General features: G+C 40.6%; 8 non-coding genes across 8 annotated transcripts; all 8 read right to left on the reverse strand.

Moving 5' to 3' along the window:
- Nucleotides 1–597: 597 nt before the first annotated feature.
- On the reverse strand, nucleotides 598–811 carry LOC129428252 (small nucleolar RNA U3). Its single transcript, XR_008638895.2, has one exon. It is a non-coding gene; the product is annotated as a small nucleolar RNA U3 (small nucleolar RNA).
- An 842-nt stretch (nucleotides 812–1653) lies between these two features.
- LOC129428263 (small nucleolar RNA U3) lies at nucleotides 1654–1867 on the reverse strand. The gene has a single exon (XR_008638905.2). It is a non-coding gene; the product is annotated as a small nucleolar RNA U3 (small nucleolar RNA).
- An 842-nt stretch (nucleotides 1868–2709) lies between these two features.
- On the reverse strand, nucleotides 2710–2923 carry LOC129428258 (small nucleolar RNA U3). Its single transcript, XR_008638901.2, has one exon. It is a non-coding gene; the product is annotated as a small nucleolar RNA U3 (small nucleolar RNA).
- Nucleotides 2924–4623: 1700 nt separating this feature from the next.
- Nucleotides 4624–4837, reverse strand: LOC141369585 (small nucleolar RNA U3). Its single transcript, XR_012373382.1, has one exon. It is a non-coding gene; the product is annotated as a small nucleolar RNA U3 (small nucleolar RNA).
- A 2576-nt stretch (nucleotides 4838–7413) lies between these two features.
- On the reverse strand, nucleotides 7414–7627 carry LOC129428257 (small nucleolar RNA U3). Its single transcript, XR_008638900.2, has one exon. It is a non-coding gene; the product is annotated as a small nucleolar RNA U3 (small nucleolar RNA).
- An 873-nt stretch (nucleotides 7628–8500) lies between these two features.
- On the reverse strand, nucleotides 8501–8714 carry LOC141369608 (small nucleolar RNA U3). The gene has a single exon (XR_012373404.1). It is a non-coding gene; the product is annotated as a small nucleolar RNA U3 (small nucleolar RNA).
- Nucleotides 8715–10414: 1700 nt separating this feature from the next.
- Nucleotides 10415–10627, reverse strand: LOC141369606 (small nucleolar RNA U3). Its single transcript, XR_012373402.1, has one exon. It is a non-coding gene; the product is annotated as a small nucleolar RNA U3 (small nucleolar RNA).
- Nucleotides 10628–12328: 1701 nt separating this feature from the next.
- On the reverse strand, nucleotides 12329–12542 carry LOC141369591 (small nucleolar RNA U3). The gene has a single exon (XR_012373388.1). It is a non-coding gene; the product is annotated as a small nucleolar RNA U3 (small nucleolar RNA).
- Nucleotides 12543–13328: the final 786 nt, after the last annotated feature.

Consider the following 13328-nt stretch of genomic DNA (forward strand, 5'->3'; position numbering starts at 1 on the left):
TTGCTGTAATCACATCACTACTAGAACAAGCTCTTGTTTGGTTAACGTGGGACGAATATCTGCCAAAGTTCAGATTTTTCAACTTGCGCGTTTCCCGCGCCATTCGTGTGTACCGCGCCGCAGGATGCCTACATGCCTATTCGCATCTTTGCATTGACTTAACATGTAAATCACTCGCACTACCGCCTCTTCCACATCTAGTGTGAACGCACTGATCAATAAAATTTCTCTCCAGAACTTATGTGAAAAGATGTGTTTTCACTGATGTTTGGGAACGCCTCTTTATGGAGTGTTTTGTAGTATCTGCACCTCGTCAGCAGTGTGTTGTAGTATGCATACAGATAAACCAAGACAACAAAGTGAATAAAACCTCATTGCGCAGTTTGAACAACAAAGTGATTCATGTTTTTCGTTACTGTAGTGTGAGCTTGAAAAAACTAACACCAATAGTGTACTCTACCAAAAATCTATCAGTATGTTTGTTGAAGTAACTGCACTGTCACATGACAACAAGAAAAAAAACATGCATATTCATTTTTGTTTATAGAAATGAAAAAATCTTTATCACATTCTTTCTTTCCAATCTCAAATAACAAAACCACTCAGATCATACATTTCTTTTCTTTAAGCTTATTAGGATTAAAGAACATTCATCAATAGCAATGATCTGTGACAACTATCACCCACCATTCCTTGATTCATGCTCAGAGAAACACATCAACACTCTTCATCGTGGTTTAAGAGACTCAACTCTTTCAAAACACATTTCCTAGTTTAAAACTATAGAAATGACCCCTAAAAGCATAGTCTTAACATCTCATCGCGCTTACTGAACACACCTTCATAGAGACGATGAACCTTAATGATGGTAAGTTGTGGCTTTATGATTCTGAGAAGGATCAAATGCGCAAAAACACAAAACTATAAAACTTTTTAGCATGGACTGTAGTTAATGAATGGGTGTTAATCTGTTAATAACAATGCATTACTTATAGTATTAGGGATACAACGAAGGCAGGGGCAGTCGTAGCCTAGTTGTAAGAGGGTTGAGCTTGTAAACCGAGAGTTGCAGGTTTGAGTCTCATGGCCTGCAGGTTGTGACTGGTTGCAGATTGGATTTTGGGGCATTTTGCTGTCACATACAGATTTTCATGGTCTGCTACAAAATTCTTGGATGGACATCATATCGGAGCTTGTTGCAGTCGCCAAAGGTCCTTAAAGGGATACTCCATCGTTTTGTCATATTAATCTTAGTGCGTGCACTTAAGCACTGTGGCGCGCGACGAGACTTTGGTAGCACTTAGCTTAGCCCAGTTCATCCAATGGTACCAAACAGAGAGGAAGTTAGAAATGACCAAACACATCAACGTTTTCCTCATTTAAAACAAGTAGTTATATGATCAAATATGGTGGCACAAAATAAAATGTGGTGCTTTTAAAAGCAGGTTAAAAAGAGTAACTATAATGTATGGCGGAATAGCACTTTTGGGAGTACTTTGACTCAGTGCATTAACATTCTCCCTCTATCTCTCATTATGCAAACAAGAAGAGGAGCAGATTTTTCAGACAAGCCAAAGTACTCCCGAAAGTAATTTTGTCTAAGAAAGTTAAATTATTTTCATAACAATGTATCTCTTAATTGTGATAAACAAACCCACTCAGACCATGCATTTCTCTTCTTTAAGCTTATTAGGATTAAAGAACATTCATCAATAGCAATGATCTGTGACAACTATCACCAACCATTCCTTGATTCATGCTCAGAGAAACACATCAACACTCTTCATCATGGTTCAAGAGACACAACTCTTTCGAAACACATTTCCTAGTTGAAAACTATAGAAATGACCCCTAAAAGCATAGTCTTAACATCTCATGGCGCTTACTGAACACACCTTCATAGAGACGATGAACCTTAATGATGGTAAGTTGTGGCTTTATGATTCTGAGAAGGATCAAATGCGCAAAAACACAAAACTATAAAACTTTTTAGCATGGACTGTAGTTAATGAATGGGTGTTAATCTGTTAATAACAATGCATTACTTATAGTATTAGGGATACAACGAAGGCAGGGGCAGTCGTAGCCTAGTTGTAAGAGGGTTGGGCTTGTAAACCGAGAGTTGCAGGTTTGAGTCTCATGGCCTGCAGGTTGTGACTGGTTGCAGATTGGATTTTGGGGCATTTTGCTGTCACATACAGATTTTCATGGTCTGCTACAAAATTCTTGGATGGACATCATATCGGAGCTTGTTGCAGTCGCCAAAGGTCCTTAAAGGGATACTCCATCGTTTTGTCATATTAATCTTAGTGCGTGCACTTAAGCACTGTGGCGCGCGACGAGACTTTGGTAGCACTTAGCTTAGCCCAGTTCATCCAATGGTACCAAACAGAGAGGAAGTTAGAAATGACCAAACACATCAACGTTTTCCTCATTTAAAACAAGTAGTTATATGATCAAATATGGTGGCACAAAATAAAATGTGGTGCTTTTAAAAGCAGGTTAAAAAGAGTAACTATAATGTATGGCGGAATAGCACTTTTGGGAGTACTTTGACTCAGTGCATTAACATTCTCCCTCTATCTCTCATTATGCAATCAAGAAGAGGAGCAGATTTTTCAGACAAGCCAAAGTACTCCCGAAAGTAATTTTGTCTAAGAAAGTTAAATTATTTTCATAACAATGTATCTCTTAATTGTGATAAACAAACCCACTCAGATCATGCATTTCTTTTCTTTAAGCTTATTAGGATTAAAGAACATTCATCAATAGCAATGATCTGTGACAACTATCACCAACCACTCCTTGATTCATGCTCAGAGAAACACATCAACACTCTTCATCATGGTTCAAGAGACACAACTCTTTCGAAACACATTTCCTAGTTGAAAACTATAGAAATGATCCCTGAAAGCATAGTCTTAACATCTCATGGCACTTACCAAACACACCTTCATAGAGACGATGAACCTTAATGATGGTAAGTTGTGGCTTAATAATTCTAAGAGGGATAAAATGCGCAAAAACACAAATCTATAAATCCTTTTAGCATGGACAGTAGTTAATGAATGGATTTGTGTTAATCTGTTAATAACAATGCATTATTTATAGTATTAGGGATACAACAGTGCCAAGGGCAGTTGTAGCCTAGTTGTAAGAGAGTTGAGCTTGTAACCCGAGAGTTGCAGGTTTGAGTCTCACGGCCTGCAGGTTGCGACTGATTGCACATTGGATTTTGGGGCATTTTGCTGTCACATACAGATTTTCATGGTCTGCTACAAAACTCTTGGATGGCGTTCAAATCGGAGCTTGTTGCAGTCGCCAAAGGTCCTTAAAGGGATACTCCATCGTTTTGTTATATTAAACTATGTTATTACCTCAACTAAGAAGAGTTGATACATACCTCTATCATCTTAGTGCGTGCACTTAAGCACTGTGGCGCGCGACGAGACTTTGGTAGCACTTAGCTTAGCCCAGTTCATTCAATGGTACCAAACAGAGGTCCAATTAGAAATGACCAAACACATCAACGTTTTCCTTATTTAAAACGAGTAGTTATACGACCAAATATGGTGGCACAAAATAAAACATGGTGCTTTTAAAAGCGGGTTAAAAAGGGTAACCATAATGTATGGCGGAATAGCACTTTTGGGAGTACTTCGACTCGGCGCAGTAACACTCTCCCTCTACCTCTCATTAGGGACTTTAAGCAGCAGCCTCTGGTGGAACGGCAATGGAATTCTGGTGTTGTATTGCACATGCGTGAATTTAACTGCTACTTTGCAACGTTCTACTGTAACCATCTACTACAGGAGAACAGCTGATTCTGAGAGGGACAAAATGCTCAGAAACACAAAACTATAACTGCGTTCACAACAAACGCGGTAAAGGATGGCAAAAATGTGCTATTAATAATTTTGAGTTTACTCGCTTCATTCACACGTGAAAGCCGCACTTGAAATTCTAGTCATTCGAAACATTCACACAGAAATTCGTGTCATTGGAGGGGCTGTAGTGACTCCGCTTGCTTCCTGTAATCACATCACTACTAGATCAAGCTCTTGTTTGGTTAACGAGAGACAAATATCTGCCAAAGTTCAGATTTTTCAACTTGCGCGTTTCCCGCGCCATTTGTGTGTACCGCGCCGCAGGATGCCTACATGCCTATTCGCATCTTTGCATTGACTTAACATGTAAATCACTCGCACTGCCGCCTCTTCCACATCTAGTGTGAACGCACTGATCAATGAAATTTCTCTCCAGAACTTATGTGAAAAGATGTTTTCACTGATGTTCGGGAACGCCTCTTTATGGAGTGTTTTGTAGTATCTGCACCTCGTCAGCAGTGTGTTGTAGTATGCATGCAGATAAACCAAGACAACAAAGTGAATAAAACCTCATTGTGCAGTTTGAACAACAAAATGATTCATGTTTTTCGTTACTGTAGTGTGAGCTTGAAAAAACTAACACCAATAGTGTACTCCACCAAAAATCTATCAGTATGTTTGTTGAAGTAACTGCACTGTCACATGATGACAAGAAAAAAAAGACGCATATTAATTTTTGTTTATAGAAATGAAAAAATCTTTATCACATTCTTTCTTTCCAATCTCAAATAACAAAACCACTCAGAACATGCATTTCTTTTCTTTAAGCTTATTAGGATTAAAGAACATTCATCAATAGCAATGACCTGTGATAACGATCACCAACCATTACTTGATTCATGCTCAGAGAAACACATCAACACTCTTCATCGTGGTTTAAGAGACTCAACTCTTTCAAAACACATTTCCTAGTTTAAATCTATAGAAATGACCCCTGAAAGCATAGTCTTAACATCTCATGGCGCTTACTGAACACACCTTCATAGAGACGATGAACCTTAATGATGGTAAGTTGTGGCTTTATGATTCTGAGAGGGATAAAATGCGGAGAAACACAAAACTTTTTAGCATGGACTGTAACTAAGAAGAGTTGATATGTCACAGTTCGGAGCGGACCACAGACTTTGTGTGTCACGCCCCTCCCTAAGTTCCACCTCGAGGAGGTCCCAAAAGCACCCCAATGACCAAACAAGCGAGAGATAAGTACAATAAAATATAATCTTTATTTAAATTATTTAAAATGAAGGGGGAACTGGGGAAGGGAAATCTAAAATGAGGCTTCTTCTTTCCCTCAGGGGGGAGCTAGGGGGCCAGAGGGGGATGGCGAAAGGAAATCCGGCCAGCACTGGCAAGGGACAGCAGGGAAAGGACCGGATGGAGCTCCTTTGTCTACGGTCCACCTCCTGCATTTCTGTTGACCTCGTGGCACTCCTCTCTCCTCCTGAGGGCAAAATAAACACAATGTAAGTATCAGGGAAGGCAGAGAACAACTACCTAACTCCAATCCTTTTTGTTTCCTCACGACCAGGCTCCCGTGTTCCGGGGTCTTCGTGGGTTGGACTCAACTACGCTTAATACAGGTAGGTATCACACTTTTCCAAGAGGTCTCTCTGAGCTACGAGTCTTCGTGGGGCGAGTTTAGCTTTAACTTGGTTCAAAATAAGTATTTCTCTCCTACAGGTTTCCTCTGGGCTTACGAGTTGGCGTGGGGTAGGTTTAGCTTTAACTCGGTTCAAGGTAAGTATTTCTCTCCTACAGGTTTCCTATGGGCTTACGAGTCGGCGTGGGGTAGGTTTAGCTTTAGCTTGGTTCAAGGTAAGTATTTCTATACTACAGGTTTACTCTGGGCTTACGAGTCGGCGTGGGGTAGGTATAGCTTTAGCTCGAAACAGGGTAAGTATTTCTCTCTACAGGTTTCCTCTGGGTCTATGAGTCTGTGTAGAGTGGGTATAGCTTTAGCTCGATACAGGGTAAGTATTTCTCTCTACAGGTTTTCTCTGGGTCTACGAGTCTGTGTAGAGTGGGTATAGCTTTAGCTCAATACAGGGTGAGTATTTCTCTCTACAGGTTTCCTCTGGGTCTACGAGTCTGTGTAGAGTGGGTATAGCTTTAGCTCGATACAGGGTGAGTATCTCTCTCTACAGGTTTTCTCTGGGTCTACGAGTCTGTGTAGAGTGGGTATAGCTTTAGCTCAATACAGGGTGAGTATTTCTCTCTACAGGTTTTCTCTGGGTCTAGGAGCCTTCATGGGATAAATTTAGCTTTAGCTGGGTACCGGGGGTCAACAATAGTAAGAACCATACGTCACCTCCAGCGTCGTGCACGGGCAAAGAGAGGGGGGGCTTTTATCGGCGTCCAACTGTGACCGATAAGACAAACGTCCCATCGGGGGTGGGGTTCAGAATGGCACAGTGAGCACACGTCCATCTTCCCGGACCAACACGTCCTCTTCGCTTCCTCCTGTGGACAGGCGAAGATCTAGAAGATAAGGTAAGTGCTCGACGTACACCACCACGCACACAGAGTATACACAGCCGCCAAGATGATTTAATACTCCCAACACCTCTTCTGACGTTACGTGTTCAAGTTTGGCTACAATGTTCCCCACAGTACCTCGCTTAATGGATCTGTTGGACTCCTGCTGGCTAGGGTAGTGTCACGTAGTTATTAGGTTGGACGTCCACCGTCTCGGCAGCTCCCGTTGGTCTCCACAGAGGCCTGATCCTTCCTGGGGTGAGTACAGACAACAAGGACACGGTACAACACTGCAAAATCTTCAGGTGTACTCAAATCAAATAAGTCACTCACATGCTGCACAGCACACACTCCAGTGAATATTTAGGGTCCGTACTCCTCTCCTGGCTAGACCGGCTCTGGGGGGATCTGAATCGCTACGCCGAGCGATGTTCGAACCAAATTGTAGCAGCTTCACCACACAGCGTCAGTACAGTTCACGTACTCCGGCTCACCCACCCGTCACACACACACGGTGGGGCCGCTATGAACAGGTAACACTTTTCCTTGGTTATGTCAATAAATCACCGGCTTGTTGCTAAATGGTACTCACGACTTTTATATCGTTAATCGATCTGTCCTCTTGTTCCTTTTCCTCCAGGGAATCCACAATGCATCCAACTCCACCAGTGTGATTCGCCCAGACCTTCTTGTAAACACAGACAACAATGAATATATCGACTTGCTTCAGTAAGTTCCTTTCTCACCCTCCGTTGGATTTTGACTCTCTCTCTCTCTCTCTCAACAGATCTCTGAGACAACTCCAAACAGTGCCTTTTCCCACACTCGTATCATAACCCAGCATGCACTTGCGGCGTTCTTCCCAATACAACAGCATACTTCCTGTATCTTCACTCTCCTTTTAATACCACTCTTCCTGGCATGACTCACCCAATCAACACTCGCCACATTGTTTACACAGCTCTGATTGATTCCGTGTAATTTTTGGGATTTTGTTTAAGAAAATGAAATAATTTTCATAACAATGTATCTCTTAATCTTGATAAACAAACCCACTCAGATCATGCATTTCTCTTCTTTAAGCTTATTAGGATTAAAGAACATTCATCAATAGCAATGATCTGTGACAACTATCACCAACCATTCCTTGATTCATGCTAAGAGAAACACATCAACACTCTTCATCGTGGTTCAAGAGACACAACTCTTTCGAAACACATTTCCTAGTTGAAAACTATAGAAATGATCCCTGAAAGAACAGTCTTGATATCTCATGGTGCTTACCCAACAGACTTTCAGAGAGACGATGAACCTCAATGGCGGTAAGTTGTGGCTTTATGATTCTGAGAGGGACAAAATGCTCAGAAACACAAAACTATAACAGCGTTCACAACAAACGCGGTAAAGGATGGCAAAAATGTGCCATTAATAATTTTGAGTTTACTCGTTTCATTCACGCGTCAAAGCCGCACTTGAAATTCTAGTAATTCGAAACATTCACGTGGAAATTCGTGTCATTGGAGGGGCTGTAGTGACTCCGCTCTCTTCCTGTAATCACGTCACTACTAGAACAAGCTCTTGTTTGGTTAACGAGGGACAAATATCTGCCAAAGTTCAGATTTTTTCAACTCACGCGTTTTCCGCGCCATTCGTGTGTACCGCGCCGTAGGATGCCTACATGCCTATTCGCATCTTTGCATTGTCTTAACATGTAAATCACTCGCACTGCCGCCTATTCCACGTCTGGTGTGAACGCACTGATCAATGAAAATTTTCTCCAGAACTTATGTGAAAATATGTGTTTTCACTGATTTTCGGGAACGCCTCTTTATGGAGTGTTTTGTAGTATGTGCACCTCGTCAGCTGTGTGTTGTATTCTGCATGCAGATAAACCAAGACAACAAAGTGAATAAAACCTCATTGCGCAGTTTGAGCAACAAAGTTATTCAGGTTTTTCATTACTGTAGTGTGAGCTTGAAAATATTAACACCAACATTGTACTCTACCAAAAATCTGTCAGTTTGTTAAAGTAGGTGCACTGTCACATAACAACAAGAAAAAGAGATGCATATTAATGTTTGTTTACAGAAATGAAATAACCTTTATCACATTCTTTCTTTCCAATCTCAAATAACAAAACCACTCAGATCATGCATTTCTTTTCTTTCAGCTTATTAGGATTAAAGAACATTCATCAATAGCAATGATCTGTGACAACTATCACCAACCATTCTTTGATTCATGCTCAGAGAAACACATCAACACTCTTCATCATGGGTTAAGAGACTCAACTCTTTCAAAACACATTTCCTAGTTTAAAACTATAGAAATGATCCCTGAAAGCATAATCTTAACATCTCATGGCGCTTACCAAACACACCTTCATAGAGACGATGAACCTCAATGATGGTAAGTTGTGGCTTAATGATTCTAAGAGGGATAAAATGCGCAAAAACACAAAACTATAAATCCTTTTAGCATGGACAGTAGTTAATGAATGGATTTGTGTTAATCTGTTAATAACAATGCATTACTTATAGTATTAGGGATGCATCGGAGGCAGGGGCAGTCGTAGCCTAGTTGTAAGAGAGTTGAGCTTGAAACCCGGGAGTTGCAGGTTTGAGTCTCACGGCCTGCAGGTTGCGAATGATTGCACATTGGATTTTGGGGCATTTTGCTGTCACATACAGATTTTCATGGTCTGCTACAAAACTCTTGGATGGCGATCAAATCGGAGCTTGTTGCAGTCGCCAAAGGTCCTTAAAGGGATACTCCATCGTTTTGTTATATTAAACTATGTTATTACCTCAACTAAGAAGAGTTGATACATACCTCTATCATCTTAGTGCGTGCACCTAAGCACTGTGGCGCGCGACGAGACTTTGGTAGCACTTAGCTTAGCCCAGTTCATTCAATGGTACCAAACATAGATCAAGTTAGAAATGACCAAACACATTAACGTTTTCCTTATTTAAAACGAGTAGTTATACGACCAAATATGGTGGCACAAAATAAAACATGGTGCTTTCAAAAGCAGGTTAAAAAGAGTAACTATAATGTATGGCGGAATAGCACTTTTGGGAGTACTTTGACTCGGCGCAGTAACACTCTCCCTCTACCTCTCATTAGGGACTTTAAGCAGCAGCCTCTGGTGGAACGGCAATGGAATTCTGGTGTTGTATTGCACATGCGTGAATTTAACTGCTACTTTGCGACGTTCTACTGTTACCATCTACTACAGGAGAACAGCTGATTCTGAGAGGGACAAAATGCTCAGAAACACAAAACTATAACTGCGTTCACAACAAACGCGGTAAAGGATGGCAAAAATGTGCTATTAATAATTTTGAGTTTACTCGTTTCATTCACACGTGAAAGCCGCACTTGAAATTCTAGTCATTCGAAACATTCACACAGAAATTCGTGTCATTGGAGGGGCTGTAGTGACTCCGCTTGCTTCCTGTAATCACATCACTACTAGATCAAGCTCTTGTTTGGTTAACGAGGGACAAATATCTGCCAAAGTTCAGATTTTTCAACTTGCGCGTTTCCCGCGCCATTTGTGTGTACCGCGCCGCAGCATGCCTACATGCCTATTCGCATCTTTGCATTGACTTAACATGTAAATCACTCGCACTGCCGCCTCTTCCACATCTAGTGTGAACCCACTGATCAATGAAATTTCTCTCCAGAACTTATGTGAAAAGATGTTTTCACTGATGTTAGGGAACGCCTCTTTATGGAGTGTTTTGTAGTATCTGCACCTCGTCAGCAGTGTGTTGTAGTATGCATGCAGATAAACCAAGACAACAAAGTGAATAAAACCTCATTGTGCAGTTTGAACAACAAAGTGATTCATGTTTCTCGTTACTGTAGTGTGAGCTTGAAAAAACTAACACCAATAGTGTACTCCACCAAAAATCTATCAGTATGTTTGTTGAAGTATCTGCACTGTCACATGATGACAAGAAAAAAAAGACGCATATTAATTTTTGTTTATAGAAATGAAAAAATCTTTATCACATTCTTTCTTTCCAATCTCAAATAACAAAACCACTCAGATCATGCATTTCTTTTCTTTAAGCTTATTAGGATTAAAGAACATTCATCAATAGCAATGATCTGTGACAACTATCACCAACCATTCCTTGATTCATGCTCAGAAAACACATCAACACTCTTCATCGTGGTTTAAGAGACTCAACTCTTTCAAAACACATTTCCTAGTTTAAAACTATAGAAATGACCCCTAAAAGCATAGTCTTAACATCTCATGGCGCTTACTGAACACACCTTCATAGAGACGATGAACCTCAATGATGGTAAGTTGTGGCTTAATGATTCTAAGAGGGATAAAATGCGCAAAAACACAAAACTATAAATCCTTTTAGCATGGACAGTAGTTAATGAATGGATTTGTGTTAATCTGTTAATAACAATGCATTACTTATAGTATTAGGGATGCATCGGAGGCAGGGGCAGTCGTAGCCTAGTTGTAAGAGAGTTGAGCTTGAAACCCGGGAGTTGCAGGTTTGAGTCTCACGGCCTGCAGGTTGCGAATGATTGCACATTGGATTTTGGGGCATTTTGCTGTCACATACAGATTTTCATGGTCTGCTACAAAACTCTTGGATGGCGATCAAATCGGAGCTTGTTGCAGTCGCCAAAGGTCCTTAAAGGGATACTCCATCGTTTTGTTATATTAAACTATGTTATTACCTCAACTAAGAAGAGTTGATACATACCTCTATCATCTTAGTGCGTGCACCTAAGCACTGTGGCGCGCGACGAGACTTTGGTAGCACTTAGCTTAGCCCAGTTCATTCAATGGTACCAAACATAGATCAAGTTAGAAATGACCAAACACATTAACGTTTTCCTTATTTAAAACGAGTAGTTATACGACCAAATATGGTGGCACAAAATAAAACATGGTGCTTTCAAAAGCAGGTTAAAAAGAGTAACTATAATGTATGGCGGAATAGCACTTTTGGGAGTACTTTGACTCGGCGCAGTAACACTCTCCCTCTACCTCTCATTAGGGACTTTAAGCAGCAGCCTCTGGTGGAACGGCAATGGAATTCTGGTGTTGTATTGCACATGCGTGAATTTAACTGCTACTTTGCGACGTTCTACTGTTACCATCTACTACAGGAGAACAGCTGATTCTGAGAGGGACAAAATGCTCAGAAACACAAAACTATAACTGCGTTCACAACAAACGCGGTAAAGGATGGCAAAAATGTGCTATTAATAATTTTGAGTTTACTCGTTTCATTCACACGTGAAAGCCGCACTTGAAATTCTAGTCATTCGAAACATTCACACAGAAATTCGTGTCATTGGAGGGGCTGTAGTGACTCCGCTTGCTTCCTGTAATCACATCACTACTAGATCAAGCTCTTGTTTGGTTAACGAGGGACAAATATCTGCCAAAGTTCAGATTTTTCAACTTGCGCGTTTCCCGCGCCATTTGTGTGTACCGCGCCGCAGCATGCCTACATGCCTATTCGCATCTTTGCATTGACTTAACATGTAAATCACTCGCACTGCCGCCTCTTCCACATCTAGTGTGAACCCACTGATCAATGAAATTTCTCTCCAGAACTTATGTGAAAAGATGTTTTCACTGATGTTAGGGAACGCCTCTTTATGGAGTGTTTTGTAGTATCTGCACCTCGTCAGCAGTGTGTTGTAGTATGCATGCAGATAAACCAAGACAACAAAGTGAATAAAACCTCATTGTGCAGTTTGAACAACAAAGTGATTCATGTTTCTCGTTACTGTAGTGTGAGCTTGAAAAAACTAACACCAATAGTGTACTCCACCAAAAATCTATCAGTATGTTTGTTGAAGTATCTGCACTGTCACATGATGACAAGAAAAAAAAGACGCATATTAATTTTTGTTTATAGAAATGAAAAAAATCTTTATCACATTCTTTCTTTCCAATCTCAAATAACAAAACCACTCAGATCATGCATTTCTTTTCTTTAAGCTTATTAGGATTAAAGAACATTCATCAATAGCAATGATCTGTGACAACTATCACCAACCATTCCTTGATTCATGCTCAGAGAAACACATCAACACTCTTCATCGTGGTTTAAGAGACTCAACTCTTTCAAAACACATTTCCTAGTTTAAAACTATAGAAATGACCCCTAAAAGCATAGTCTTAACATCTCATGGCGCTTACTGAACACACCTTCATAGAGACGATGAACCTTAATGATGGTAAGTTGTGGCTTTATGATTCTAAAAAGGATAAAATGCGCAAAAACACAAAACTATAAAACTTTTTAGCATGGACTGTAGTTAATGAATGGGTGTTAATCTGTTAATAACAATGCATTACTTATAGTATTAGGGATACAACGGAGGCAGGGGCAGTCGTAGCCTAGTTGTAAGAGAGTTGGGCTTGTAAACCGAGAGTTGCAGGTTTGAGTCTCATGGCCTGCAGGTTGTGACTGGTTGCAGATTGGATTTTGGGGCATTTTGCTGTCACATACAGATTTTCATGGTCTGCTACAAAACTCTTGGATGGCATTCATATCGGAGCTTGTTGCAGTCGCCAAAGGTCCTTAAAGGGATACTCCATCGTTTTGTCATATTAATCTTAGTGCGTGCACTTAAGCACTGTGGCGCGCGACGAGACTTTGGTAGCACTTAGCTTAGCCCAGTTCATCCAATGGTACCAAACAGAGATGAAGTTAGAAATGACCAAACACATCAACGTTTTCCTCATTTAAAACAAGTAGTTATATGATCAAATATGGTGGCACAAAATAAAATGTGGTGCTTTTAAAAGCAGGTTAAAAAGGGTAACTATAATGTATGGCGGAATAGCACTTTTGGGAGTCCTTTCACTCAGTGCAGTAACACTCTCCCTCTATCTCTCATTATGCAAGCAAGAAAAGGAGCAGATTTTTCAGACAAGCCAAAGTACTCCCAAAAGTAATTTTG

This window comes from Misgurnus anguillicaudatus, chromosome 14 (genome assembly GCF_027580225.2).
Source record: "Misgurnus anguillicaudatus chromosome 14, ASM2758022v2, whole genome shotgun sequence".
NCBI lineage: Eukaryota > Metazoa > Chordata > Actinopteri > Cypriniformes > Cobitidae > Misgurnus > Misgurnus anguillicaudatus.